We start from the raw sequence: 25,915 nt of genomic DNA, 5'->3' as shown, positions 1-25,915 counted from the left end.
AATCCTTAGAAGTCTCCACATACAAGATCATGTTATCATTGAATAAAGGCAGCTTTACTTCACCCCTCCCCATCTGTAGGTCTTTAATTTCTGTCCTGTGCCTTGCAGCACTGGCTAGCACTTCCAATGAAATACTGATTAGAAGTGGCAAGAGTGAATATTCTTATCCTTTGCTCCATCTGAGGGGCAAAGCACTCAGACATTTCCCTCCAAGTGTGCTGTTAGTCATGTGCTTTTACTGGTATGTAGTTTCCTTCTCTTCTTACATCTTTACCTGGTTGTATATCAAGGTAACACCGGCCTCATGAAATGAGTAGGGAAGCATTTCTCTATGGACAGATTTTTCTGCACTAAATCAATTTGCTCCCTTGATGTAGATTCATAAGTCTTTCACCTACCAAATAAATCCATATTTGTGTGTTTCTAGGACTTTGTCTTTCTCGCTATATTTGCTGACATGAAGTTATTTGTCACAGTAGCATCTCATCCTTTTAAATGCCCTGGGATCCGCATTGATGGACCCTCTTTCATTCCTGATTTTGATCGTCTGTGTATCTTTGTCTCTCTCCTCTCCCCATAGCTTTTCCTGTTTTCTATTTTATCCCATTGATTTTGAATCTGATATTTCCCCCCTCCTTTTTAGTTGGGTCGAATTTGAGTTTTTCATTTTCTAGATTCATATGGTAGAAGCTTAGATTAATAATTCTGAGTCTTCCTTTTTAATGTAGGTGTTTAAAGCTGAAAATTTTTCTCTGAACATTTCTTTCGCTGTATTCCATTATATCCATATACTGTTATCTTTCATTTTCACGAGTTTTTTTTGGCAACTTCCACTGGATTATTTACTATTGAGTTATTTAATCTTTAGATATTTGGAGACTTCCCAGATTTCTTTCTGCTACTGAATTCTGATTTAAATCCATTGAGATCTGCATAATTTTAATAATTTTTAATGTCATAGATCGGTTTTATGGTTTACCATTTGACTTACCCTGGAGAATGCAGCACATGCTCTAGATAAGAAAGTGGAATCCACAGCAACTGGTTTGAGTCATTGGTTGAGAAATTGGTTGGTTTCTTTTTAGCATTTTAAATATGTCATTCTACTGCCTTCCTGTTTTTTGAGAAGGCAGTTGCTTTTAATCACATTGTTATTCTTTACACATTAGAAGCTATAAGCTTTTCCTGATGTCTCTTTGGGTTTCAACTGTTTGACTATTATGTGTCATGCTTTTTGGGTTTCCTGAACTGGGTCAGTAGATTTATGTTTTTCATCAAATTCTAGAAGTTTGAAATCATTATTTTATCAAATAATTTTCCTGCCATTTTTACTGTCTCTTCTCCTGGGACTCCCATTAGACTAATGTTGGAATGCTTGATTGTGTGCCATAGGTCAGTGAACCTCTTTTAATTTTTATTTAAATCTTTTCTCTCTTGTTGAATTGGATATTCTCCACTCATCTATTTCCAAGCTGATTGATCCATTCTTACACCATTTCAAATCTGCTATTAAGGATACCTAGAGAATTTTTCATTTAAATCACTATATTTTTGATCTGCAGAATTCCACTTTGTTCTTTTTTCACAATTTCTATTTTCTGTTGAATCTCTCTATGTGTTGGATCATATTTAACACAGTTTACTTATTTTATGAAAATATTTATAATAACTGCTTTGCAGTCTTTGATGAATCAAACACCTGGAACCCTTCATGGTCCATTTCTTTCTACTTTTTTAAATCTAAGTATAGGTCACACTTCCCTATGTCTTTACACGTCCAGTAACTTCTGTTGAAACTGAATATTTTAGATAAGATATTCAGCAACTCTGAGTTTTTTTAAAGGTTTGTTTGTTTTTTTTTTGAAGGTTGCTTTTTTTTTTTTTAAAGTAACTTGTCTGCACTTAAATTTCAGAATCTGTCTCTCCCATTGTGTTCAGGCACTTACTTAACTACATACATTTTTAAAAATCTACTGTGATTTTTTTCAGCCTATACAGGTTGCCACTGTATTTGCATAGCTAGCTGGTCAGCCAATGATTTTGACAGAGATTGTGCTCAAACATCTTCTGCACAGCAGCCTTCTACCCTCTCCTAACCAGGGTGTGAGCAGGGCAACACATTCAAAGTTGCCACCAGTTCACAAGTTTTCCTTGACTTCCACTTTTCACCATCTTACCTGGGGTCTCGTCTGCTCATGGGGAGTTTTCCTGTCAGCCAGGAGCGCACAGGGAGTTTTGCTGAGTTCTTTTACAGCTTTCACTTTTCTAGGATCTCCCTTTAAATGTTCTACGTAGTCCATGGATTGCCACAAACCAAGACTGCAGTTTATGTTGACTCGAACTATTTTCATATTGGTTAAATTATATTAGTTGTGCTTTTCAAAAGGAGGAGCCATAAGTCCCTTGAGGACAGAGACAACATCTCATCCATTTTTTTTGTAACAGTCTCTTATGAATACCCACCACCTTGGTACCTGACACTGAACTAGACTGTCTTGCTCAAATTCCTGTGTTCCTGTAACAGGAACACACTGATGCATGATAGATTCCTCATGGTTATCAAATTACGAATTCATGGACTTTTACTCTTTTTCCCCCCAGTTTTGAACTTTGGAACCAGTCCCGTGAATTTCAGAGACCAAGACTATGGTCTCCAAACATTCATTCTCTATTTTAGTGTGATTGTGTTATACCAACTTTATATCAAGGAAACACTATCAATTAACTGGAACTTTCTAAAGGGCCAAGACTCTCAGTAAATTGTAGTTTCTCTGAATTGTGTGAAACCAAAAACTATCTACCTCTCACTGCCACCTAGTACCATGGACGTCCCTGCTTATCCTTGCCAAGGAAAGATCCTGATTTTCAAGATGCTCTCAGATAATAGCACTTGGAGAGTGATGCTTTACCTCTGCTGGTCGCCCGCGGGCTGTCTCCACACACAAAAGGTGAAACGAAGCACACGCTATGGTCACACTCCTTAATCATAATTAGATACAAACACAATGGCAATAATAATTTTGCTTTCAATTCCTAATAGGCTTTAAAGTAAAGGTCATCCAAATTTTAGTAATCAATCTCAAAAATTTGCATATTACTTGGAATATATTCAGACAGATAATACACCTTTTATTAAGCCCAATCATTAAGGCCTCTCTGAAGATCATTATCTATACATAACCAACAATCTATACTTCACAATACTTTTGGATTCTTAGAACCCAAAACCCAGAACTCAGACGTACACGAAAATGACAACAGAATTTCCTGAAAACTACAATGTGGAAAAAAATTTTTTCCTCATGTTTATGGTCAGCAACGGAATTCAGCACACTGTGGACTACTACTAGGATCAGCTACGTGAACAGTTACAAATGATCGCAACAGACGTTGTCAGTTCTCCGCCCAGACAGATCCTCTCCAACCCTCTTTACATCCGAGGCAGCCCTTTCTCTGCTTTGATGTGCTTTCCCTCGTGGTGGCTACTACCTGAGCACCTTAGAGCCCTGCTCTTGGGCTCCTAAGTGCCTGGAAATTTCAGTTACCTTGGGGCAGTCTTTAATAAATGGCTTCCGCACATTTCAGAATTCCCTTGCAGGATGAGCGGATGTGGCTTGAAATGAGACACCTGCGTGGCTGTGGCTCCTTCCTCTCTGTTGTCCAGCTGTCCCTACACTATTACCGATTTTTCCTGGAAGCACGTCTGTGTAAGTTACACGCACAATCCTCTGCTTCTTTGAGTTTGCTTCCGGGACCCTGGCAATGATGCGTAATCATTCACAGTGCGTCTGCACGGGATGTTGCATAAACTCCAATTCGTCCTCACCTAGGGTCTGTAGATCACCCACAACCTGGAGTTTCAAGAGCACAGTGCAGAATTTTTATCTAAACTTCACCATTTCCCATAAACCTGACTTTGCCTGTGTTCACATGCTGGGTGTCTGCCTCTCTGCTTCTCTGCTTGCTCCAAGCATTGTCTCTGAGCACAATCTCTGTTGGGTTTTTGCAAGGCTTTGTCCCTTCCACTATGTTACAGCAAGTTTTGTCTGTCTGCTTGTGGGCTGCACATGATACTACGTCGCATTTTTTCAAACTCTCCAACTAGAACATTCCGAGTCTACTATTTTTTTGCGTCGACACCTCCTTGCCACCCTTAGTTTGCCTTCTGCCTAACAGCGTAGAGGAGCTGTAAATCCCTTCTTGAATATAATTATTTCTGCATTTAGGCAGAGCAGAATGTTTTTGAGCTGTTATCACTTTTCCGTAAACATCTTCCTAGCAGGCTCCTCCCATGAACATTTGTTGATGAAACCCATCATATCCAATATTTAAGGTAATAATGATTTTTATACTCTGAGACTGTCATAGCATTACTGAAAACCTTTCCTCTAGTTATCATCAGCAAAGTTAATTTTTTAAGGTGCAACTTGAAGTTCTTTTGGGGACACAGTCTATGTAAAAAAGTAATTGCAGTCATGTGTTTGCCTTGCAAATTTTCATGCCTTTCCACTCGTGTCTATTTCATATCCTTAAGATGACTGTGTGAAGGTCTACTTTCTCAGATTTGGTTTTTGACTCTGCAACTTCATTGAAGTTCAGGATTACCAATGTTGCCACAAGACATTTTCCAACCTGGCTTCTCATTTACCCCCTTTGGTTTTCTTATTCTGCCTGCCACTGGTCATTTCATTACTATGACCTTCTCTCCAACTCAACCTATAGCACATGGCAACGATTATAAAAGACTGTTAGAAAGATAAAGATTTGGATTGGTATATATTACCAAATCTAAAATGATCGCAATCAGAGTATGTCTTCACTTTCACTATGTGTAGTTCGGTCAGGAACAGACGAGGCTGAGGTGTTTGAGACTTTTCCACAGGTGTAGGTAGGACTGCCTCAAACACATAATTTAAGAGAAAAGGGGCTCTGGAGATAAGATGTTGAAAGAAAAAAATCTAAAATAAAAAATTTATAACACAAAGTAAAAAAATTAGACATACATATTTAAAGATTTCTTTGGTTCTTTCTGCTAGAAGAGAAATATAAACCTCACTGAGTTTTCAGTGACTTATTTACATGTATACTTGTGTTTATTACACTGAGTAATTCAAAATGTACTTGTGGTGGCTTACAAAATTTTAAAAATATATAACCATTAAAATAATTATAAAACAGTGACTATCTATATGTAATGATGATACAAACATATCAGAAACATAAGATACGTTAGCATGTTTCCAACATTACGGTGATGTGATTTTTTTTTTAATTAGAAATCTATTTAGAATTCAGTGATCTTTTTTTTTTTTTAACATTTTTATTGATTCATAATCATTTTACAGTGTTGTGTCAAATTCCAGTGTTCAGTACAATTTTTCAGTCATACATGGACATTTACACACTCATTGTCACATTTTTTTCTCTGTGATTTATCATAACATTTTGTGTATATTTCCCTGTGCTATACAGTGTAATCTTGTTTATCTGTTCTACAATTTTGAAATCCCAGTCTATCCCTTCCCACCCTCTACCCCGCCCCCCACCCCAGTAACCACAAGTCTGTATTCTCTGTCCATGAGTCCATTTCTGTCCTGTATTTATGCTTTGTTTTTGTTTGTTTGTTTGTTTTTGTTTTTTAGATTCCACATATGAGCGATCTCATATGGTATTTTTCTTTCTCTTTCTGGCTTACTTCACTTAGAATGACATTCTCTAGGAGCATCCATGTTGCTGCAAATGGCATTATGTTGTCGGTTTTTATGGCTGAGTAGTATTCCATTGTATAAATATACCACGTCTTCTTTATCCAGTCACCTGTTGATGGACATTTAGGTTGTTTCCATGTTTTGGCTATTGTAAATAGTGCTGCTATGAACATTGGGGTGCAGGTGTCATCCTGAAGTAGATTTCCTTCTGGGTACAAGCCCAGGAGTGGGATTCCTGGGTCATATGGTAAGTCTATTCCTAGTCTTTTGAGGAATCTCCACACTGTTTTCCATAGTGGCTGCACCAAACTGCATTCCCACCAGCAGTGTAGGAGGGTTCCCCTTTCTCCACAGCCTCTCCAGCATTTGTCATTTTTGGATTTTTGAATGACGGCCATTCTGGCTGGTGTGAGGTGATACCTCATTGTAGTTTTGATTTGCATTTCTCTGATAATTAGTGATATTGAACATTTTTTCATGTGTTTTTTGATCATTTGTATGTCTTCCTTGGCGAATTGCTTGTTTAGGTCTTCTGCCCATTTTTGGATTGGGTTGTTTATTTTTTTCTTATTGAGTCGTATGAGCTGCTTATATATTTTGGAGATCAAGCCTTTGTCAGTTTCACTTGCAAAAGTTTTCTCCCATTCCGTAGGTTTTCTTCTTGTTTTATCTCTGGTTTCCTTTGCTCTGCAGAAGCTTGTAAGTTTCATTAGGTCCCATTTGTTTATTCTTGCTTTTATTTCTTCTAGGAGAAAATTTTTGAAATGTATGTCAGATAATGTTTTGCCTATGTTTTCCTCTAGGAGGTTTATTGTATCTTGTCTTATGTTTAAGTCTTTAATCCATTTTGAGTTGATTTTTGTATATGGTGTAAGGGTGTGTTCTAGCTTCATTGTTTTACATGCTGCTGTCCAGTTTTCCCAACACCATTTACTGAAGAGACTGTCTTTATTCCATTGTATATTCTTGCCTCCTTTGTCGAAGATGAGTTGACCAAAAGTTTGTGGGTTCATTTCCGGGCTCTCTATTCTGTTCCATTGGTCTATATGTCTGTTTTGGTACCAATACCATGCTGTCTTGATGACTGTAGCTCTATAGTATTGTCTGATGTCTGGGAGAGTTATTCCTCCAGCCTCATTCTTTCTCTTCAGTAATGCTTTAGCAATTCTAGGTCTTTGATGGTTCCATATAAATTTTATTATGATTTGTTCTAGTTCTGTGAAATATGTCCTGGGTAATTGGATAGGGATTGCATTAAATCTGTAGATTGCCTTGGGCAGTGTGACCATTTTAACAATATTGATTCTTCCAATCCAAGAGCATGGAATATCTTTCCATTTTTTAAAGTCTTCTTTAATTTCCTTCATCAATGGTTTATAGTTTTCTGTGTATAATTCTTTCACCTCCTTGGTTAGATTTATTCCCAGATATTTTATTATTTTGGGTGCTATTTTAAAGGGGATTGTTTCTTTACTTTCTTTTTCTGTTGATTTATCGTTAGTGTAAAGAAAGGCAACTGATTTTTGAACATTAATTTTGTAACCTGCTACCTTGCTGAATTCTTCGATCAGCTCTAGTAGCTTTTTTGTGGACCTTTTAGGGTTTTCTATATATAGTAACATGTCGTCAGCATATAATGACACTTTTACTTCTTCTTTTCCAATTTGAATCCCTTTTATTTCTTTCTCTTGCCTGATTGCTGTGGCTAGGACTTCCAGGACTATATTGAATAGGAGTGGTGATAGTGGGCATCCTTGTCTTGTCCCAGATTTTAGTGGGAAGCTTTTGAGTTTTTCACCGTTGAGAACTATGCTGGCTATAGGTTTGTCATATATAGCTTTTATTATGTTGAGATATGTTCCCTCTATACCCACTTTGGCGAGAGTTTTTATCATAAATGGGTGTTGAATTTTATCAAATGCTTTTTCTGCATCGATTGAGATGATCATGTGGTTTTTGTCCTTTCTCTTGTTGATGTGATGTATTACATTGATTGATTTGCGTATGTTGAACCAGCCTTGTGTCCCTGGGATGAACCCCACTTGGTCATGATGTATAATCTTTTTTATGTGTTGTTGGATTCTATTTGCTAAAATTTTGGTGAGGATTTTGGCGTCTATGTTCATCAGTGATATTGGCCTACAATTCTCTTTTTTTGTAGTGTCTTTGCCTGGTTTTGGTATCAGGGTGATGGTGGCTTCATAGAAAGAGTTTGGGAGTATTCCCTCCTTTTCAATCGTCTGGAAGAGTTTGAGAAGGACTGGTATGAGTTCTTCTTTGTATGTTTGGTAGAATTCCCCGGTGAAGCCGTCCGGTCCTGGACTTTTATTTGTAGGGAGGTTTTTAATTGCTATTTCTATTTCCTTTCTAGTGATCGGGTTGTTCAAGTGTTCAGTTTCTTCTTGATTCAGTTTTGGTGGACAGTATGTTTCCAGAAACTTGTCCATCTCCTCTAGGTTATCCAGTTTGGTTCCATATAGTTTTTCATAATATTCTCGTATGATATTCTGTATTTCTATTTTGTTTGTTGTAATTTCTCCATTTTCCTTTCTTATTTTGCTAATTTGTGCTCTCTGTTTTTTCTTCTTTGTGAGTTTGGCCAGAGGTTTGTCGATTTTATTTACTTTTTCAAAAAACCAACTTTTGGTTTGGTTGATTTTTTCTATGGTCTTGTTAATCTCTATTGTATTTAATTCCTCTCTGATCTTTATTATTTCCTTCCTTCTGCTGCTTTTTGGGGCTTTTTGTTCTTCTTTTTCTAATTGATTCAGGTGGTGGGTTAAGTTGTTTATTTGAGATTGTTCTTCTTTTTTGAGAAAGGCCTGTATCGCTATAAACTTCCCTCTTAGCACTGCCTTTGCTGTGTCCCATAGGTTTTGAGTGGTTGTGCTTTCATTATCATTTGTCTCAAGGTATTTTTTAATTTCAGCTTTGATTTCCTCATTGATCCATTGTTTTTTCAATAACATATTGTTTAATCTCCATGCTTTTCTTTTTTTCTCCTTTGTTTCTCTGTTGTTGATTTCCAGTTTCATGGCATTGTGGTCAGTAAAGATGCTTGAGATAATTTCTATCTTCTTAAATTTGTTGAGGTTTCTTTTGTGTCCAAGTACATGATCGATCCTGGAAAATGTTCCATGTGCACTTGAAAAGAATGTATATTCTATTTTTTGGGGGTGTAAAGCTCTGAAAATATCCACCAAATCTAGTTTTTCTATTGTAGTATTTAATTTCTCTGTTGCCTTGTTTATTTTCTGTCTGGAAGATCTGTCTAGTGATGTTAATGCAGTGTTAAAATCTCCAACTATGATTGTATTCCCATCAATATCCCCCTTTATCTCTGTTAGTAATTCTTGTATGTACTTAGGTGCTCCTATATTGGGTGCATATACATTAACGAGTGTAATATCTTCATCTTGTATCACTCCTTTAATCATTATAAAATGTCCTTCTTTATCTTTCTTTATGGCCTTTGTTTTAAAGTCTATTTTGTCTGAAATCAGTACTGCAACACCTGCTTTTTTGGCTTTTCCATTTGCATGGAATATCCTTTTCCATCCTTTCACTCTCAATCTATATGTGTCCTTCTCCCTAAAGTGGGTCTCTTGTATGCAGCATATTGAAGGTTCTTGCTTTATTATCCAGTCTGCCACTCTATGTCTTTTGACTGGAGCATTTAGTCCATTAACATTTACAGTAATTAATGATAGATGTGTGTTTATTGCCATTTTGAACTTATCTTTGCAGTTGAATTGGTATATCCTCTTTGTTCCTTTCTTCTTCCTTTTGTGGCTTGGTAATTTTCCTTTGTATTATCATGGATTTTATTTAATTTTTGTGACTCCCTTGTAAATTTTTGACTTGTGGTTACCCTTTTTTGTAAATCTATTAACCTATACCCGTTTTTAATAAACTGATAATAACATGATCTCAAACCCATCCTACTGTTAAAAAAATTTAAAAAAGAAAGAAAGAAAAATTCTATATTTCCCTGCCTCCCTCTCCCACTCTCAGTGATTTGTATGTCTTCTTTTATAATTTCGTGTTTTCTTTATTTGTAATTCATGAGTTATCACCTTTCCAGTTGTACGTTTCTCATTTGTGTAGCATCCTGCTGCTTTTCTATTTAGAATAGCCCTTTCAATATTTCTTTTAGCATGGGTTTAGTGTTGCTAAACTCCTGCAGCTTTTTTTTGTCTGTGAAAGTCTTTATTTCTCCTTCTATCCTAAAGGATAGCCTTGCTGGATAAAGTATCCTAGGCTGCATCTTTTTTTCATTCAGGGCTTTGAATATATCTTGCCACTCCCTTCTGGCCTGTAGTGTTTGTGTAGAGAAATCAGCTGAGAGCCTTATGGGGGTTCCCTTGTAGTTCACTCTTTGCTTTTCTCTTGCTGCCTTTAGAATCATTTCTTTATCCTTGACTCTGGCCATCTTGATTATGATATGTCTTGGTGTGGGTCTATTTGGGTTCTTCCTGTTTGGGACCCTCTGAGCTTCCTGTACTTGGATATCTGATTCCTTCTTTAAGTTTGGGAAGTTTTCAGTCATGATTTCTTCAAAAACCTTTTCAATCCCCTTTGATCCTTCTTCCCCTTCTGGGACCCCTATTATGCGAAGATTGGGACGCTTTATATTATCCCATAGGTCCCTTATGCTATTATCATTATTTTTTATTTGCTTATCTTGTAGTTCTTCTGAATGGGTGCTTTCTGTTGCCCTGTCTTCTAGATCACTAATTCGTTCCTCTGCATTAACTAGTCGGCTTTGCACAGCTGTTAGATCATTCCTCATCTCTGTCATTGAGTTTTCCCATTTTGCTTGGCTCTTCTTTATAGCTTCAATTTCATTTTTGACATATTTTATTTCTCTAAGCATTATCTCTTTTAATTCCTTCAGCAATTTGATCACTCCTTTTTTGAAATCTTGATCTAGTAGGCTATCGATGTCTATTTCATTGAGCTTTCTTTCAGGGGATTCCTCTTGTTCTTTTAGAATTCAGTGATCTTTAATTTAAAAATTTTAGAATTATGACAATAATTTTTTCTGATAGTCCAGATAGAGTACATGTGAAGATTACTTGCATATGACAAATAAAGGGATTTTTTTACATAGACTTCAACAAAGTTGACTAAAAGAGAGTTAAATATTGAGAGCTTTAAAAGCAGAGGACATTTTGGAAAATTCTAATTTAAAAATTAATAGTCTGCAAAGCTTCTAAAAGATAATAGGAGAGAAAAGTCTGGCTTTCATCTTTAGCTAAGCTGCCAAACAGACTAGAAGAAAAAAATCAATTTGAAATAATTCTTGAACTATACAGACTACGGCATAGTGTCATTTAAAAGTGTGGAAAGTCCATTTTTGGACTCTCTCTCCTATTTATTTCCTTGTAAACACATACATAATGTATTTTTTAAATAAATGTCTCTAGTGTGAAAAATGAAAACTGCATATCCCAGAGACTCTTAACATTATTATGATAAAATAATTTAAATATCATAAAAGGGATTAAAATTGAAACCCACAAAAACATTGCAGTCCCACGGAGCAGGAGGTGGTAAGTTTTGATATTTACGGTGCTCCCATAATGACTTCAGTACTGAAATGTATTACTACACTGTGGCGAGCCTTTTCTTATTTTGGTTTCTTTTACTCATTTATTAGAAACCTTCATTACAACTTGTCTTGTATTTTCATAATATGAATAATTCCCTAAAGTGGAATTAAAACAGCACTTTACCAATTATTTCCTGATTACTTACTCAGTTAAGGACACTAAAGTAGACAACATGATAAATAAAACCCCTGTCCTGAAGGACTTATGGGACAAAGAGGTAGATTCATGTATCAATGAGATTTATGAAAAAGAGCTAACTTCCTAATCATGCAAAGGTGTTCATGTTGTTTTTCAAGGAACACATTTTAAAAATGTCAATGGTATTCTTTGCGGAAGAAGATGAGGAAAAAGAAAACTTTTGTCAGGTGGAGGCTGCAGCTGGGGGGAATGGGGTTGCTGGCAGAAAGATAATGTAGGCAAAGATCAAGTGGAGGAAAATCCACAGCCCACAAATACCGAGTCAGATTCAACCAGCATCTAGACTGCAGAGATGTGGTATGAAATGTACACACCATCCAGAGAGCAATGCACAGCTCCTTCTCAGGGCAGCAGCCCCACCAGCACTGCATTCTGCCGTGGTCTCCTCTCATCCGCACTGTCTACCTGCTGTTCACAAACTGGATAGTGGTAGAAAAGAAAAAGTCGATGGAGCACGAAAGGCAAGCATGAATCCATTTAAAATTTTCTAGGGAGAAATAAGCACTGGGTTGGAATAACAGCTGAAGTCATGGGAAAACATACAGCTGTTAGGGACATTGTGAAAATGTAAGTAGGAATTTGTCACAGATTGGGCAAGGTGGGAAACTATGCAAATATGAATGAGCTCATGATGCAAACAGTGGGTAAAAGTATTGGGAAAATGATATTAAGAACTGTATTTCAGAGAAAGTTAAGAAAGCAGAGATACTAAGGATTATTTTTATTTTAGATATGATATATTTGAGATAGCACCTGGATATCAATCAGTCTATGTACAGTGAAAGAGTCGAAGTGTGGGAGAGAAGTTGGAAAGGGAGAGTAAGAGGAAAATGTATTTATAAATATTGGGAAAATAATGTATGTCAGGGACAATTCTCGGTAATTCCAAATACAGAATCTCATGTGTTCTCAAAGCAGCCATGTAAGTGAGATAAATATCACTGTTCCATTCTTAATGTTGAAGAGCTTTAAACTCAAAGTGGTAACTGATTTTTTCTAAAACATCAGGAACAGTAGCTGATGGAATCAACTCTTCAACCTATTTCCAAGTCCATATTCCAACTGATATATGTTTGAAATACATAGATTTTTGAATCACCTACTAAAGAGTGAAAAAATTAAACTCCTGGTATAAATAAAGTCACCTACAAGTTAATTAAAGGGTAATATAGAGAAGTAAGTGTTTGCAAAACTGTCATAATGACTGAATAACTGGGTTCCAGGGTGGACTTTTAGAAGCAACTTGCAGAAACACGGGACTCTCAAAAGGATGTGCATCTGAGGATGACACTAGATGTATTATTCATCAAGGTCACACCTGCATTCCAGGGATCAGAAGATGCTTCTGCCATCATGTCACCATCACAACTGCCTCTCCACAGCAAATAAGCTGTATAATAGGACACCACAGATAGCCACTATGTTTCTAAAACGTTGTTTGTTTATACATTTAAGAAGGGAAGGAAAAAGAGAAAAAACATTTAAACGAGTGAAAAAGAAAGTAAACAGCAGTGCTGCCACAGGTCGCTGGGGGTGGCGGGTTTGAGATGGAAACAAACTTCATCTGTAGTTTACATGGTGTCATTTGTTACAGAGAGATTATATTATTTTTGCAAGTTTAAATCATCAAAAAAAGGTGAGTATGAAGAAAGTTTAAATATTATTATCCATAATTGTAGTTGAACAAGATATACAGTAAAGCACAGAAATTTTAACAGGAGAATGAATTCAGAATCTTGGCTGTAATTTTAAAGAATAATATAATGAAATGACTTTTATAACTAAAAGATAAAAAATGAAGTTTGTATTTAAAGTATTTATAGAATGTTAACTAGAAATTTAGAAATCATGTAGTTAGTCTCTAAAAATCAACTCAAATCATGTAGGGAGCCTCCAATTTGCAGTTAGTTTAACAGTTGTGAGTTTCTGAGATTATTGGTACAAAAGCAACATTTTGTGCTCTGTGACTTGGCATTTTCACATAGGATTCTCTGTTCTACCATCAATAAAATGAGAATGATACTCATCTGTCTCATGGGGTTGATATAAGGATTAATTGGATACTGTTTATAAAATGTTTTGAAGATTAAATGTGCTGAGCATTATTATGCTTATTACTTTACCACTGGCGCATCTGTTCCTCAAGGACTTAATCCATTACTTGGCGAGCAATCGACGCTTCCAATCATCCAGCCACGGAAAATAGCTTCACTAGCAGACTGAGTCTCAAATAGTTTCCTTTGAAATCGTCTTACTAAATAACAAGTCCTTTTACTATATTTCACCCAATTTATACCATCTCCTTAGAATCTTATTTATTCAGATTTCAAGTACCTTAAATTATTTCTCCAGTCATTATTTTGTCTAATAAATATTACTTTAGAGTAATACTTGAGGAAGCATAATCAGAAATTTCAAAGGATTTTCAAGGAAATTTGTGAATATTAAAGCTGTCATTTAAAAAAATGCATTTATTCATTATTTTACTACAGAGATATTTCAAGGAAGTTCTTCAAACTTTTAGACAGAAATCCTGTCTTCATTCCCAAAGATAACCATGTCCACTTAAAATCTCCCTAAATTATTCTCATATTCATTCAAATATATATATAATATCTTAATTCTATCCAAGGCATTGTTAGGTAGTGGCTTTACACAACATTTTAGAGACTACATTAAAGACAAGAAACTGCACAAAGTTTGGGAAGAATATTGCAAAAACTGTAAAAAGAATGATATAGACAATAGTCTTTCATGGTATGTAAGAAAATGGGGTCAAATTGATAATACATTTATATCAGCTGCCAAAAATAAATCCAGGTTTAAGATTTTTGGAGATTGTTTTCCCTAAAATGAAAATGATTCAATATAAATCCGTATTAATTATGATCCATGAAATTTCTGCTAGCCCCTTAACATAGCATCCATTTTCAGAGCATCCATATTCATTTTAAATGAAAACATAATTTATTCCGTTATTTCTGTTTGAGTTTCCACAACTTAAAAATATTATGGAAGAAGAAACATAAATACTGATGATCTCTTCAATATTTTTCTTTCTATTAACTCAAACAACTTTCTCATACATTTAATTTAAAATTGTACTGAAGTGGTGAGTACATGGTAACGTGTATTTGTTAAAGGAATATTTGCGCATCAACAAATACTGTTCTTCCTTCATGTTCTGTTGCACTATTAGATTTGTTTAGTAAAGTTTATAAAACTACTATTAATACATTTGGGGTACTATATACTTTACTTTCACAGCATGCAGTAAATAAATATACAGCCTCGTGTTTACAAAGACAGTATCTGTTAATAGAATCTAAGTCTACAATGGCATATAAAGTAGAAGACAGGAATTCACATCGACTTTTTATGTTAATCAAAAGTTTTATGGATATTGATTGTTAAACTTCTATAATGCAAAGCAAAAGTGACTAGTATACAAGATCAGAAAATATGTGGCTATCGCTCTTAGGATGTACATTACAAAGACTTGCATACAAAACAGGATATGTTATTTAGGGTACTGTAATAGGCTTTTATAGATTTTAATAAGCTCTCCAGTTATATTTTATGTTTTTTCCTTTAAATGAGGTTACAGTGTTAGAAAGCCTTGGGAATATTGTTAGGAGGGTAGAATGTTCAGGGAATGGTAGGCTATAAAAATTCGATTAAAGATTCGCACAGAATATGCGTAGACTAAAGGACAGACATCAACCTTTAAGGGGAGAGAACAGAAGAGAAGCTAATTAAGGAGAATGAGATATAATGGCGTTGTTGTTGAATTCGTTACCACGGAGATGCCAGAAAAGAAAGTAATTTGAGGGAGTGAGGAGTGGTTAACAGTGCCTAATGGTCCAGAAAAAAAAAAAAAAAGTCAGTCACATTATCTATAAACAGATTTTTAAATGAAATGTAATTGGTGACTTTGCAGTAAACATTGCATTTTGAAGTGAGGAAGGAAAGGGAAAGAGGTGTATGGCCTAGGAAAGGGAAGAAAATAAAATGGACAAGAGAGTGAAATATAGAAGTGCAGAAGTGGAGGCAGTGAGCAGGGACCACTTACTTTTCCAAACCATGTCAGCGAGCAGGACAGCTGAGACAGTCTGGTCGTAGGCGTGAAGCACTGCACGTAATGGTTCATTTTGTGTGTCAACTGAACTGGGCCCCAGGATGGCCAGATATCTTGTTAAACATTATTTCTGGGCATGCAGGTAAGGGTGTTTGTAGAAGAAATTAGCAACTGAATTGGCGAACTGAGTGAAACAGGCAGCCCTCTCCAAAGTGGAGGGGCCACATGGAATCCACCGAGGGCCGGAACAGAACAAAAATGAAGAGTAAGGCTGACTCGCTCTGCCTGGCTCCTTGAGCTGGAAGGCTGACCTTCTCTTGACACCAGCAGCCCTGGCCTCAGGCCTTCAGACCCTGACTGAAATCAACACCCCCTTGGCTTTCAGGACTTCAAACTATATATACTGGTTTCCAGCCTGCAGAGGCAGACCACGTGGTCTAGCCTCCATACCTGTGTGAGCCAGTACCTTGGCAGAGCATAAAAGTATGATCAGCTATTGTTCTGCTCTCAGGAGAACCCTGACTAATGTAGGGTTGGGTATTGAGAGTGGTTCTAGAGAAGGAGAGTTTTGAGGATGAGTTTTCCAAATTGGCTCTGGAGTTCCTGGAATAGGTTCTCAAATATATCTCCTCTGCTCTGTTTCTCTGTAGAACCCTGACTAGTATACTGAAGGTAAGCGGTGAGATAAGTCACTGAATCTGAGGAGACCAGGAAACTGAGCCGAGGGGGTTGAGGGGCCAGCCACACAACTGTGAAGCCACCCTAAAGACCTGGTAGCTGGTCTTTTATTAGAGAGAAAGACAGAGCCCAATAACAGTGCCTTTAAAGGGTGACCCCTGGGAGCGATCAGGGAAACGCAAAGGCAGACGTGTTTCTGTTCTGGTTGTGAGACTCAAAAAGGCACACTTACTCCAAAAGGAGGGTTGTGAGCTACAAGCATGTGTACTAAATCTCCAAATGCTAGAGTTCATGGAGTTTGGGGAGAGAAGAGAATCAGCTATTATTTTAAAAGACCAGGAAAACATTCTTCTCAAAAGACTGCCACACATAGTTACAACAAGGAGATTAATGGAATATTTTGCATCTAAGTTGAAAAAGCCACAGATTTTTTTTGTTTGGTTGGCTGCTTGATTGGGTGGTGATTACCTGATCTCAAGCCTGGTTTCCCACGGAGTAAGGATCCCAGTGTGTAAAACAGAAAGGCTGATAAGCACGTGTTATCGTAAGATGGTCTGGTTGATCCAAAACAATACTAGCAATTTGTGTGTGTGTGTGTGTGTGTGTGTGTGTGTGTGTGTGTGTGTGTGTGCATGTGTGTTGTATGAGAAAAATCAAGGAAAGTTATCGTCTTTATCCAGAATAAGTTTAAAAGTGAGACAAAGGAGGTTCTAGCTGAGAATAACAGCTGATGTTGACAGAATTTGACAAATAAAATATGCCAACAGAAGTGGGGGGAGGGGCAGAGGAGCTTACAAAAGTAAGAAATTTTCTTCAAATTTTTAATTATGTTGATACAAGCTCAGGTTTTACCACACAAGAAATCAAGGCCGTTGGTTCTGTTTCTCCCTGATTGTCTCTCTAGGCTAGCTAGCTCCATACTGTCAGTGCTGGTGGTGACATTGTAATCTCTAGACCCTCATCAATACGTCCTGATTGTTTTGAACCTCCACAACACAAGCAGAAGTTTGGGAAGGATGGAAATGGCCATAAAACCACACACAGGTTTGACTCTTTCCATGGAAACAGACTTGTGCTCATCAGTTCTCAGTTGTAAATCTGATAATCGGCAACTTTGCTGGTGTCTCTGTGCCACAGTGACATTAGCGCAACAAAGGTGAGAGCGGTAAGAGGCGTTACCAGTTAACTATTCCTACATAACAGACCACTCCAAAACTCAGTGACTTGAGACCATTCAGCATTTATTATTGCTCACAAGACTACAGGTTGGCTGGGTGTTTCTCCTGGTCTTGCCCAGGCGCACCTCTGCATCTAGGGGCAGCTGTAACTTGGGGGGATGGCCCCACTGATATTAACTGGGCTCCCTCTTATATTTTGAAATCAGCAGCCGTCTGCCTGGTCTAGGGTGACCTTGGCTAGGGTGCATGGACTATGTGATGTCTTATCCTGCAGCAGACTCACCTGGGCTTGTGCATCTCGTGGTTACTGAGGTCTGGAAGAAATACAGTAAACACAGAAAACTGCCTAAATCCTAGGCTAGGACCAACACATCTTCACTTTGGCCTCATCCAATTTATTCCAGCAATCCCAGAGTCAGACTCAAGGGTTATGGAAATAGCTCCCCACTCCTGATGGGAAAGAGTGGCTTCAATAACAAACAGAAAGAGATAAAGCATTAGGGACTTAGTTGGAGTAAGTCTTCTGTAGGGATTTAAGGGTGTTAAAGGCATATTAAACATCCTAAAAAGTTCACTGGGGCAAAAACCAACTGCAGTTAGGCAGCACCAAACCGGGAGTGGTTAGAAATGCTTTGGCCCAGAGGAGGCAGGGGAAGGGCTTACACAGAGAAGATGCAGAAGCAAAGAAAGGAAATTGACTGGTCAAAGTTTAAAGCCTAGTTGACTGTGATTGGCTGTCTTTAGTGTTTTGATTTTGTAAACGTGGAGCAATAACAGGCTTAGATTTTCTTTTTCTTATGTAGTCTCTCATGGCATGGAACCCAGTCAATCTGTTGGGTTACTTGTTTAATTAACACAAAAAGGGGCAGAGTAAATATCCACCAACAGCTCTGGGTCAAAGGAGAACACAAGAGAACAGTCCATTCCACAGTGTCCAACAGATAAAGGCACAAAGTTAGCAGAGAGGAAGCTGGTAGACTCGTGGCAGTGTTTGCATAGCAGACAGCTGTCCACACAGCAGAAAATACGGTATGAACCACCCTGCTGCGTTTGAAGGAAGCAAGGCTGCATTCTAGAATATTGCCATAAAGGCAGGAAAATGCCCAAGGTTCAGATGAAGATGGTTACACCTCAAATGCCATTAACATAGCGTCAAGAAAAACCACTAATGAGTCTCCTCTATTCTCCTCCCCAAATGTGAGTGGTATTTTCATGAGCCACTAGACACTTGGCATGAAATTCAGAAGGGCGAATAGTATAAAGTGGAAATACTGCTGAATACAACTGGAGTGGTAATCTGGTATGACTGTGAAATAATTGAAAATAACACAACTTAACTGGAAATGACCAAGTTTTTGTGTCACTGTGCATCCGAGAGAATCAGGTGCATAAGATATAAAGTGAATCCAATTATGGAAAAAATAAGGTTATGCTTTTTAAGGCATCTGAGTTTCACACTGCAAAACCTGTATTTCACAATTCCACCAAAATTCTTATAGAAAGGAATCATTCATAAAATTGGTAAGGAATCTGGTGGAAGGATCTGCTGGAACTAGAAATGGCCAAACAGCCATTTCTATTTCAGAACTTAAAAGAAGAAAATCACCCTGGAGTCTCAACCTTGGTCACAGACAATCTCAACTCGTGCACAGTTTTATTTATCTCTGTCATAGCTAATCCCAGTTAACAGAAAGAATCAGATTCAAAAATGACCTGGTGGAGAACGGAGAGTGGGATGTAGCCATGCCACCCAGCAGTTCAAGCTAGTGTGACAACCCCAGGACTTGTATTAAGGTTTTTTTTTTTAAATTATGTAAAACACGTTTAGAGGGAGGTGTAATAATCCGTTTGTGATTCACCTACAATGACAAAGAGAGAGAGTCCCTGAGGTCTCCACCCGTCCCTACGGAAGCTCTGAGCGATACACAGACAGCCTCTTGCAGCCTCTGCCATCACCGCGTGTGTCCTGCGTCAGCGCAGAGCGCAAGGCTTCCCGGAAGTGCGGAGTGCATCTCCCCTGGTCCCTTACTTTTGCGTGTTTTGTTCTTTTCTGTTACACAGTTCTCAGTCGTCGTCCTTTCCCATCTCTCTGTCGTTTAAAATACAGTCTGATCGTTTGCATTTTACTCTAATAAAGACCCACTTGTATTAATCTAAACTCACTTCTATGTTCAGTTTCCTGTGATCTCCCTAGTTGTGTGCTATTATCAACCATATATTACTGTGGAAATTTAAGCCCCTACCAGGCACAGAAGTACTGCTTTGACATTTGCAATAATCCATTTATTTACTCTCCAATTATTTCTTAAGCATCAAAATAACCCCACAATTTGTGAGTAAAGGAAATCAAATTGGGTTATTTTCCCTTATTTTTTCCCAGGGGAATGAAAAACTAACCACTTAGAAACAGCATGTGAGCCAGCTTATATGGCTCACAATTTGCACAATTTTATTAAACATCACTTCAAACCCTCATTATTTCCATGGATTTCAAACTCTAAGTGACCAAAATTGCCAGGTCAGTTTTTTGGAGTGGTCCTTAGGCAGAGAGCCATGCAGATTACCAAAGGTAAAATGGGAACGCAGAAAAGTCACTAAATTTTGACAGATTAGCCCATCCTTTAAGGATGCATGTTTGCAACTCTAGTCGGAATCAAATCTCTGTACCTGTTCATCTATTCAAACATTCATCTTAGCTCAGACAGCGGGGGAAAAAGGGGCTGTTGTTTTCTTTCATGTCTTTCTTCTTTTTTTTTTTTTCAAAACAACACCAAGAATCCCTACAGTTCTGTATTTAAATGACTTGAAGAAAGTACAGAGAAGCAAGAGGTTCTCCTGTGCTTGGAAGAGGGCAAATTTCCAGAAAACCTCCACTAACACATTCACATACTCTCACCACATTCAGCGCCCTGGGGCTGTTTGTTCCTCTAAACAGTGGCATGAATCTGTCACACCTCAGAGCATAGAAGCCAAAGTCTAAAAGCCAATAACTCTGCCTTCCGACAGTGCAAACAAAGTCAATGGCAAAAAAAGGGGTGGATGGGAAGGAATCTGCGAATTCAAATGCTTCAGAAACGCTTCAGAAAGCCAGCAATTGGGTGGTGAGAGACTAGTGATTGCTGCTGCAACCGGGCTGAAAACAGTCTATGGTCCGAGTTTAATAGCTGCTAACACATGACAGTTACATTACAGATCTGAAAGATGCCACTTAAAATACATGTGTTGAAACTGAGCTACAAATACTGTGTTTTATTACAAAATGTGTACGTGTGTTTTATTTATAAATATACGTAGGTGATACTTACACCCTGATTTTTTTCTCTTTCTTTCTTTTTCCCTTCCTTCCTTCCTTTTTCTTCTTTGTAGGAGGGATTTAAACACCAAACACCAATGTAAAAACTTAAATCTATTCCTGAAGTGACTGGAAGCTATGTATTTACTAAATATAATATAAACTTAATGTACGTTCCATCACAATGCTATGAGGGAGCCATCTCTGATAACTTAGATGGGAAAGGAGGCTAAAGAGTTTAGGAGTCCACAACTCTATAATACATTCCACACAACTCTATAACAAAAGGGTTCAGGAATCCACAAACTCTCCGATCAGTTCTGTTCAAAAACAAGCGCTCAGCAGTTGAGAATGGGTTGAATTTGGACTTGCAGTTTGATAATTTGCAATGGGAAACAATGAATGAAATTCACATCTGAATGACTTGCAAACTGTGGAGAGTTGTCCTAAGCTCTCAAAGACAAGTTTTGTCTCTGAGAATTTCTGTCTTTCAATCTTCTGTCCTCTCAAACCAGGTGAATACACACTGCGTCCTCCTGGCGACCTACCATTTACACAATGGTTTACGCAGCCCTGACTACCTGCCAGGGTTTCACACTAAAGCTCCCCTCAAGACACCCCTTACCTAATTTCTAGCCTACATGCTGTATCTCTGTTGGTTCTTGGTCTTGCTGTAGGTTTGAGTAAGAGGACCAAACTGTTTCACAAAACTGTATTTTTCCCGAATCGTTCCATGTATCCATTCTTGTAGGAAAACTTATAGGATATAATTAAAATGAATAATGTTTTTAAAAGAAATTTCCACTTATTTCCAGGTACCATTGAAAATTACAGAAAAATACCAAGATCCACATTTTTGGTAAAACTTTTAGAGCCTCTCATGTCACACAGTACAGGGAAGGATGTTATTAGCAGTTACCATAGCACCTTATGAGTGATGTATGTATTTCTACTTGAGAGTTTATACAAAACACAGAGGGCGCAAACAAAATGAGGACTAGTGCTGACTGGATGTAAGGCAGTGTGCTGTGAAGGAAAAGCATAGATCAGAAGTATCACTGAGAGCATGTTTAAGGACTGCATGGAACGCTCTGCAGGTAAAGTAGGATGCTTAGAAGGATGCAAGCAGACAGGTGTCATGATAGTATTGCTACACAGTGGCTTAAAAAACCAGAAAAGTGTTTCCCCGAACCTGGCTTAGAAATGTGCAGAAAAACAGAGAATACGAAACCAGGATAATAATCAAAAGTATGTCACAGTGTTAGTAAATGCGGAAATCAGTGCTTGGCAAAAAGAATTTGACTTTGTTCACTGAGCTTTGTTAATGATAGAGAATATGTACTATCACACATATTTCAATATATACACATAAGAGAAAATGAAGCAAAACCAAAAAACCATACCCCAAATGTCATTGTGAATAATTGTCAGACTATATCCACTATATTCTATATTTTTCATACCTATGGGGATAGAAATGCCAATAAAGATATGTAAAGTGAAATATAGATATGATTTCTTATTAAATTAAAAATATATATACACGTATTTTAATATAAGAATTATCTGATTATCTCATAAGTATATAGTATGGATACATCATTATGATCACATAATAATTTTTTTAAAAGCTGATAACATTGCTTCTCAGCAATTATCCAAAATATGCATAACTAATTGAACTGGATTACCCAGGTATTTATTTGTATTATTCTACTTGTACCAAACTATTTCTACTATCAGTTTGAAAACAATGAAATGAAGTATATTCTTTACACTAATATCATGCTTCCAGTCAGATAATTTTTTGCTGGGTGTTACATTTCAGCTCAAGATAATATTATAGTAAACATGAGAAACCACCAGCTTATTCATAGAAGGATCTCCAGTTTTGGTCCATGCCTACTAAGTAAGCTAACATTTCTAGTCATCACTAATAATGACTTCTCAAGTTGATATATATTATGATTCCATTTAAACTTATAAATAGATTTTATAGGAATTATCTCAATTATTATCTTACTCACTTTAGCCAATGGCCTTGGTACATCCCAGACCCCATGGGAGAAGCATCTCTAATTCTACTTGAGGCCAGCCTTCCCAATGTCCCCTATGGCAGGGGCTGTTCTTTGTGGCTTCAATGTCTTGTTATATACTGGGTTCTTCTCATCACTATGTGAAAATGTTTCCTTCACCAGCTGTGAAGGTGGATCTCACTGACTCTGGAACTGGGCTGCCTCTGCTTGAATCAGTTTCCCAGCAACCACCTGTGTTGCTTTGTCTAGGCTAATTAAGAGTTCCTCCTCTTCCTCCTCCGTAAACTGGGAAAACAGCCTACCTTTCAGGACCTGGTGTGGGTTAAATGAACAAATACATACAATGTATTTAGAAAATGCCTGACGAATAGTAAACATTCAAAAAATTACTGAATGTTATTTATTACTATTTTTTAAATGGTTCTCTCTATTCATGTAATTATCATTCTGTTTGTCTCCTTTCCTTCAAAAGTAATTTTTTAATTATTATGGCATACTTATCATGTCTACTTATGTATCTTAGATTTGGTGTTTCTTAATTTTTATTTTATGATCATTTCAAACGCAGAGAAGAGCAGCAAAAGTATTACTAAAAACATTCATGCATCCTTCACTTAGATTTACCAGTTGTTAACATTTGGCCAACATTTACTTTAGTGCTCATTCAGCCTCTTTTTCTAACATATACACACACCCACCCCTGCACATTTTTGACTAACTTTCGCATGATCACACACTCTCTTTTTCTAATTGGGTTGAATAGGACAAAATTGCCTATTTTGTTCCTGGCTCTTCCCACTGAAAGAAACTTGAAACAATGATGCCCCAGTAGTAATGAGCGTATCAAGTCCTTTACAAAATCATAAATTCAGAAATCTCCAATGCCCTACCTCACTCCGTATTTTTATCCTTTTCCCCCACAACACACAATACATTAACCACATGAGTAAACTATACATTGAGTGATGTATAAACACATATTGCTATAATGTTGATGTATGTTGAAATCTTGAATTTATATTGCTATATCTGATTATAATCTAACACCACAGCATCTTTTCTTGCCTTTTCTCATTCCATCTTTTTTACTCTCTTGTATAGTGAGATCCCTGACTCCTAACATCAATACACTTACTCATTTGCTCAATCCTAGAGTACTGCCCAAATTCTCACACCCCAAGTACTATGAAAAGCAAGCTATCAAATAGAATTCAAGCTTGTTTACGATTATATTTTTTTCTTTCCACTGAGAATAGTATTGGGTTCAAATTTTCTTGGGTTAGGCTTTTTTTTTCCTACTTTGATATAATCATATATTCACAGGAAATGGCAAAAATATGACACAGATTCCTGTATCCTCTTCACACAGTTTCTCCCAAAAGTACTTCCTTACATAACCAGAAAATTCACAAATTGGTGCGACACTTAACTAGACAACAGGCCTTATTCAGATTTCATCAGTTTTTACATGCATTCACTTTACATATTTACTTTTAACACAATAGCCACTTGACATCTAAACTTACATGCAATTACTTCCTCCAGGGAAGGTCATTCCTACCTTTGCTTGCTGGGGACAGGTGAAATGGACTGAGACTTTTCAGTCCCTATTTCGTTGACATTTACGTGATACTGGATATTCTTGACAATCCTCCTTTTCATCCTGTCTTTCTTTGGTTTCTGAGACACTGCTTTCTCTTTTTCAGTATCTCTTTCTCAGCCCTTTTCTAAGTGTCTCTTCCTTAACCCTTCAAATGTCAGGATTTCTTCAGTATGCGTCTTTATTCTTTTTTTTCCTCCTTACATCACTGGCACAGAATAGAAACTCAATACATGATTATTGAATACATTGAAGCATTCGCTCTTGTGGAACACTGTTTTGGCATATTTACAGTTACAGTTTAAGTTTTTTAATAGATGTTTTGAACACTAGCAACTAACAGTCCTAATATTAAAATTCAATTCTCAAAATTAGAGATGATGGGATAAATACACGCTGGAAGTGATTTTTTTCATATAATAGTTCCTTTAATTCTGAGCTTTGTTCATAGAAACTTGATTATACAGCCGTCTGAAATGGTTTGAATTCTCTCAACATTACTGTATTATTAAGGGTCCTGTTATTCTGGTTAAATAAAGCCATTGGTTTCCAAGCATCATCTATCTGAATTCTGTCTTATTCCATTTATAGTACAATGGAAAAGAGTCTGAATGAGGTAAAAAATAGCAAAGTGAAGAGCTAGGAATTCAAAAACCCATAGAGACAGGAAGCCATCTTTGTGATTAGTTGAGAGTCAGAATCATTTTATATTCTGAAAACTAACAACTCTCTCAAAATATGTGGTAAACTATGTGATTATGTACGTACTTAGAGCAGGTACTATGTGTGTTACTACTATTATCTACTTCATTTAAAAATAGCATTGCATCTTAAATATTAGAACGTTATTAACATAATTTTTAAAATTATAAAAGATCTGTTACTGATTTGAAATAGACAAGGCATGCTGATTTACTAGAATGATGGAATTAGGCCCTGTGGTGCTCACATAATATATTTTTAATAAAATAGTTGGTTTAATAAAGTATATAGTTTGCTACACAAATATACAAGGAAACCATTTTGTATAGTCATTCAAGGGGAAATCAAATCTACACGTCAAAATTGATGTATTTCTTTCTTCTCCATGATGGCAAACAGTGGAATATGAATTGGAATACCCACGTATGCAGCTCTACACAAGTGAAGCGAAGGCATTAATTAATTGTAAGTTTCCTATTCACCATAGGGTTTAAAAAGTGAATAATGAAAGTAGGCATATGAAACAATATGAGCAAACGTTAATCCTGATGATTTTTAAAATGAAAATATGTTGGAAAGAGGCTTAAGCCACTTAACATAAAGGGTTTATTAGCTCAAAATGCCCAAATGCAAGGAGCTTTGTAAAAGTATATAAAAAAGAAAACAAATTTTGATAAAGCTTTACTACAGGAAAGGAAAAGTTGATTGGCATTCTGTTCTATAACATTTTTTTATCATATGAATTGGCTTCCATATGTTGGGTAAATAAGAGGGTGATATCAGCGAGCACATGCTCATTTATATGCAATTTTTTCCCAGCTAATGTTTTG

General features: G+C 36.9%; 1 long non-coding RNA gene across 1 annotated transcript in view; it reads right to left on the bottom strand.

The window, feature by feature from the left end:
- LOC140688782 (uncharacterized) overlaps positions 1-22,914 on the bottom strand; it is a 50,221-nt gene extending 27,307 nt beyond the window's left edge. Inside the window, exon 1 of the long non-coding RNA XR_012063604.1 lies at positions 22,775-22,914. This is a non-coding gene — a long non-coding RNA (uncharacterized lncRNA). The remainder of the gene's footprint in view (positions 1-22,774) is intronic.
- Positions 22,915-25,915: the final 3,001 nt, after the last annotated feature.

Source organism: Vicugna pacos, chromosome 23 (assembly GCF_048564905.1).
Source record: "Vicugna pacos chromosome 23, VicPac4, whole genome shotgun sequence".
NCBI lineage: Eukaryota > Metazoa > Chordata > Mammalia > Artiodactyla > Camelidae > Vicugna > Vicugna pacos.
This window is presented reverse-complemented; position numbering and strand designations above follow the sequence as displayed.